The 5,838-nt window shown below is 38.6% G+C and overlaps 1 non-coding gene across 1 annotated transcript; it reads left to right on the top strand.

Annotated features, from left to right (window-relative positions):
- The first annotated feature begins 5,069 nt into the window (after positions 1 to 5,069).
- LOC132674098 (small nucleolar RNA SNORA25) lies at positions 5,070 to 5,196 on the top strand. Its single transcript, XR_009608409.1, has one exon. It is a non-coding gene; the product is annotated as a small nucleolar RNA SNORA25 (small nucleolar RNA).
- The last annotated feature ends 642 nt before the right edge of the window (positions 5,197 to 5,838 follow it).

Raw genomic sequence — 5,838 nt, 5'->3', positions numbered from 1 at the left:
ACAGTTTTGTCCTCCTGTGAATTTCATATTCAACCTATGGTTTTAAAAGAAGTAGCTATAAAATATTGCACTACATAAAAATAAAATAAGCAATTTTATCTCAGTATTATTTTTTATCATTTCACTCTTTGAATAAAAAAGGTAGCTCTTGAAGGAAATATATGACTAAACTATTAGGGAATTTAAGAATGTTGACAGCTATTTTTAAAATAAAGATTAGGAGAGTTCTCCTGAAAATGGAAACAAAAGTATGTATAACACCAAAATTACCTAAACTAGGGGTTCCTGGGTGGCTCAGTCGGTGGAATGTCTGACTTCAGCTCAGGTCATGATCTCACAGCTCGTGGGTTCGAGCCCTACATCGGGCTCTGTGCTGACAGCTCAGAGCCTGGAATCTGCTTCAGATTCTGTGTCTCCCTCTCTCTCTGTCTCTCTGTCTGTCTCAAAAATAAACTTAAAAAAATAATAATAATAAAACAAAATTACCTAAACTGAAACTCAGAAAAATTTCTGAGGTAATTTAGAGAAAACTATGAGAAGATTTCCTGGAGATACTGACAAAGTAGAGTAGAAAGACATACATTTCTTAAAGTGGTATACCATTAAATATATGGATTGATATCCATTTGCAAATCTATAAAGTACATGAAATTCATGTAATTAGAAATTCTTTTTAAACTATACAGCCCCTTGTGGCACCTGGGTGGCTCAGTCTGTTAGCATCTGACTCTTGGTTTTGGCTCAGGTCATGACCTCACTGTTCATGAGACTGAGCCTCAGGTCAGGCTCTGCACTGACAGCGTGGAGCCTGCTTGGGATTTTCTCTCTCTCTCTCTCTCTCTCTCTCTCTCTCTCTCTCTCTCTTTCTCTCTCTCTCTGACCCTTGCCCCCAACTTGTCATGCTCTCTCTCTGTCTCTCTCAAAATAAATTCAAAAAATAATAAAAAATAAACCATATAGCACTAAAGTATGAATAATTATAGATAGCAATCACTGACAGCTTTTTATATGCCACATAAAATATATCAGATGTGTTAAGAACTATTAGGTAAATACAATTATTAGTCCAATTTTACAGATGAATAAACAAACTTGGAATTTAAATTACTCACCTGAGTTCTTTGGACTAAGGAATGGTGAAGCCAGACCTCGATCTACAACCTGTATGCTTCTCAAGCATGAGCTTAACTCCAGTATGCTCTATATTGCCTGATAGCAACGGGCAAGGTGACCTGACACCATTATATTTATTTTAGATCAGTATATCTTTTCATTGGCAATATGTAACTAATGGAGGAGATGGCACTAAGAGGTGAAAACGGGGGACTGTGTGTGCGAATATCCAGTTACCCTTCTGCCTGCTCATTGAGTTTACAACAATTGAGCCAGTTATCTACTCAGTTTTTCCATCTGTAAAATGAGAATTAGACTAGATTAAACCATTACATCATTCTGAACAAGTGGTATTTTTGATGTTGTTATTGGTTCATCATATAATGTGATTCATCATATACTGTTAAGTATTTAAACAAGAGACCCTCCATAAAAACTCACTTTTAAATAGTTCGGTACAGTGTTCATTAATTCATCGAACACATACTTGTTATACATTTAAAACACTTTGGTCGTTGGAGAAAAATAAAAGTCAAAGGCAGTCTGCTTTCCATGATATAACAATCTACTTGGAAAGTGTTCATTAATTCATCCAACACATACTTGTTATACATTTAAAACACTTTGGTCATTGGAGAAAAACAAAAGTCAAAGGCAGTCTATGCTTTCCATGATATAACAATCTACTTGAAAAGATATGAAACACATGTAACCAGCACAAAATTGCTAAGCAATATAAAACCAGTGCAAAATAATATAGAAAAATCATTCACATAAGTAATGAGGAGATGTGGAATAAAGGCACGATCCATGTGCACAGGTATAACTAGAAAGACAATTGAAAGGATGGGTTTTGACCCAGAACATCAAAGAAGTGATGAAGATGGATGTCCAGAGAGAAAATGTAGGAAAGCACAAGAATGTATATCTGAAGCTGATAAGGTTGTAGTAGAAACAATAACCGGAAAGTTGAGGGAGGGTGTTTGACAGATGGCCTCAAAGATCATACAACACGGATTCAAATGAAAATAAAAACAACTTTGTTTTGATGTGTTTCTTCATATTGCTTTTGCAATTTGGAAAACAAAAATTCTAATGCTAATATACTCTTTGCCCAAAGTGTTTGCCTAAAAGATCTGTCAAATCAGATCTTTTATTCCATAAATTCCAAATTTTATTCCATAAATTACTCTATGAGTTTCACTCTAAACAAAGCAAATGAGAAAACCAAACTCAAATATTTCCAATGCAAGTTGAAAGGTGGTTGTTCTTAGTCCCAAATTTTTTTCTTTTTTTTAAAAATTTTTTAATGTCTATTTATTTTTGGGAGAAAGAGACAGAGCATGAGTGAGGGAGGGGCAGAGGGAGAAGGAGACACAGAATCTAAAGCAGGTTCAGGCTCTGAGCTGTCAGCACAGAGCCTGATGTGGGGCTTGAACTCACAAACCGCGGGATCATGACCTGAGCTGAAGTCAGACGCTTAACCGACTGAGCCACCCAGGTGCCCCCCAAATTTTCTTTTAAAAAATATACATCTATATTCTTTAGATTTTCTTCCACCTCCCTTTAATGTCTTAGTGGCAGTTGTGTCTAATGCCCCTTGTGTAACTTGTAATGCCTTCTGCAAAATTCAGCAATTCAGTCTGGAGCCAAAGAAATAAAATCTTGATGACTTTTGAAGAGTTTAAGTTTAATGCATGAAAAATTACCTTGATGAGCCATGCCTATTCTTATTGGCTGACTGTTTGCTTTTGCTTGAAGAAAGTAGAGGGAGTTTGATGTGAAACCAAGACTCAATGGATCATGTTGTATGGTTTGTTTTTTAATCACTGAATTCAAGGAGAAGCTAGAATTTCATTTTGACTGATTACATTGTTGTACATGCTATCAAATAATAGCCAAACAAGAGAGGACATTAATGTGCATGATAAACATAAATGAACATCATCCTTCTTCTTTGGATTATGTCAACAAAACAAGTGACTATTCCATGGTTCAGAAACAATATAAACACATTTTTAATAGAAACCTACATATAACTGTCATGAGTGTCTTTCCAAATAAGAATACTGTGGGCAGCTACTCAACATCGAGATGTGCATTACATTGGGAAACTTGTAATTGTTCTCTCAGAATATGCTACGAACACTGCAGTGTTTAATCAATTAATCATGCAGCTACTGTTTTGCAAAGCTTCTGCCAGGTGAGCTGTGAGTGTATCTGCATAGTGTACATGAACTAAGAATGTGAACACAGGAAAAAGAAACGCCTAAAAAAAAAAAAAAACCAACAAACAAAACCCTCTTTCCCTTGTTCAAAGTAACAACAGCAAAGCCAGTTGAAACTCTGAACTAAGAATATACACATGGCCCGAGAGAGTAAATGGTATGCCCTAACAATGATATTATTTAATATCTAATAAAAATACTGCCCACATTTTTTTCAATGGGTAAAAATAATATCTAATATCTATTGAGCAACTGTTACATTCCAGACACCAATGCCAAGTACTTTACTTAGAACTTCTTTGTTCCCACTATTACACGTGGCAGTGGTTTTCCACTGGAAATATTTTGATCCCATGGGACATTTTGCAATGTCTGGAGTCATTTTTGGTTGTCAGCACTTGAAGGGGAGGGGTTGTGATATTAGCATCTAGTGATCTAAATAGCCTTCCATGCACAGCAGCACCCACAACAAAGAATTATGCAGTCCAACGTGTCAATAGTGCCAAAGTTGAGAAACCCCGCCCTACTTTCATCTCCTCTTGACAGATGAGAAAAAGGAGGCTTAAAGGGGTTAAATAAGTTGCCAAATAAGCCAATAAGTGGCTGAGGTGGGACTCAAAGCCAGCACTGTTTGACACCAAAACCCACACCCTCACCACCACGTCACACTCTTGTTGCACTGTAGCTCGTTGGAAAATCATTTGCCTCATCGTACACAATGTCGCAGTGCTTTGAATCAGACGTCTGGAGGTCCTCGGTTTGGGTGTAGATAAGGCTGCTCTCTATCTCATTGATCTTCACCAGTCATTCCAATTCTTATCCACAATCGGAGAGCCCACACCTAGAGTTTTTCTAAATGCTTCCCCTAACTTTATATGATTCTAGCCCTGAGCCTTCTAGCAAGGTGGCCTGACTGACTCTCTATCTCTCCACTGGGTGTTAGTTTAGCCTCCCTTAGGCTTTGCCTTTATCCTGTTCTCTGCTTCTCAGTAAAGAGAATTCCCTGGAGTGACCCCTGCTGACATCGCCATCTTCTTTGCGGATAGAGTCCTGCCTCCACTGATGCCATGGATGACATTTTCCACCTCTACACAAGAACCCAAGCACCACTGGGGAGGTAAGGAGGATTTGGTATTGCCCTTTTCCTCCAACTGTCTGTGGAGCATCAGACATTCCTTAGGGAAGCCACTGAGAGTTGACTCTCTCCCACTCTGAAGTAGTAAAGATTCCTAGGGGAGGGAATCTGCAGTCTGACCTCCAAACCAAATTGCTGAAGACCCAATGTATGTTGCTCAGTTACCTTCATGCACCCCAGAGACCAATCTGAAACAGCCCAAACAAAGCTAGCAAGCAGCAAGAAGCTAGATTCTCCATGCCCTGGGTCACTGTATTTTCACACCCATTACAGAAGTTAACACACATGCCCCCAAAATAGCAGCTTCACTAAACCACAGTATCAGGAGCTGTAATTTGTCTCTAAAAATAGATTTGAAATAAAAGAAACAATGTTTCCTATTATATGCCCTTTTGAAGGACCAGATTTGTTTCTGCAGAAAATGAGATACAGAAGAACATGTAAGAATGGACGAAGATATCAAACAGAACTGCCCACTAAAGTGGATTTCATTCCACAGAATATACAAATGTGACTGCCAATAGGATTTCTGATTCTCAAATTCTGCCTATGTCATGCAAAGGTGAGGGGTCTTTCTGCCCCGGTTTATATAGAGATCATTTCAAAGAGGGCTTTTGGAGCTGTGAAACCAAGAGCTCTTAACTCTATGACTAAAGGTTGAAGGTCTCCATAGGATGCCATAGTCATTAAATAGTGCTGTTTTTCTGAGGAAATATAAGATGTAGCCACTCCTATAATCATAAAAGCTCATGGTAGTTCATTCATAATAACCCATGATTGGTGATCCGGGAGAGTAAGCATGTTCCAAAGTTAAATAATATATCATCACTTTCATGCCCATTACACATACCAATAGTGGATAGGCAGAACATGGCTGTATCACCATAGCTAGATAATTGGGGTTCACATCAGAACCTAAACATTAACAGTTTCTTATCTGTTTCTCTAAGTCACTTCTCAGATGTGCTAACAAAGACCAAAATTGTCCAATGTGGATCACATTTTCCTGTTGGAGGAGGTCATTGAGAAGGCGTGACCCCTGGCTGACGTTTGACCTGGATCCAGGCAATAAGAGCAGAGCCCCACCCCCCTTTCCTTGGAAGGTATGTTCCACCCACTGTTCCCACACTAGGAGCCACTACAAGGATGCAGCCTTGAGAGTAATGTGTTATTGAGACCATCTGGACTGTGTACATGACTGAATCCCATTAAGGCCTCTATAAAAATAAATTATGATTCTGCAAGGTAGGTACAAAGATCTCATTTTGCACAGCCCAAGGCAAGCATCAAATGGAAGTTCCCTTCTTAAAACTGCCACCTATCAATCCAGAGGGGCCTGCCTCTGTCTTCGTCCTTGCCTTG

This window comes from Panthera onca, chromosome C1 (assembly GCF_046562875.1).
Source record: "Panthera onca isolate mPanOnc1 chromosome C1, mPanOnc1 haplotype 2, whole genome shotgun sequence".
NCBI lineage: Eukaryota > Metazoa > Chordata > Mammalia > Carnivora > Felidae > Panthera > Panthera onca.
The sequence above is the reverse complement of the archived record's forward strand: the minus strand, read 5'-3'. Positions and strand labels throughout refer to the sequence as shown.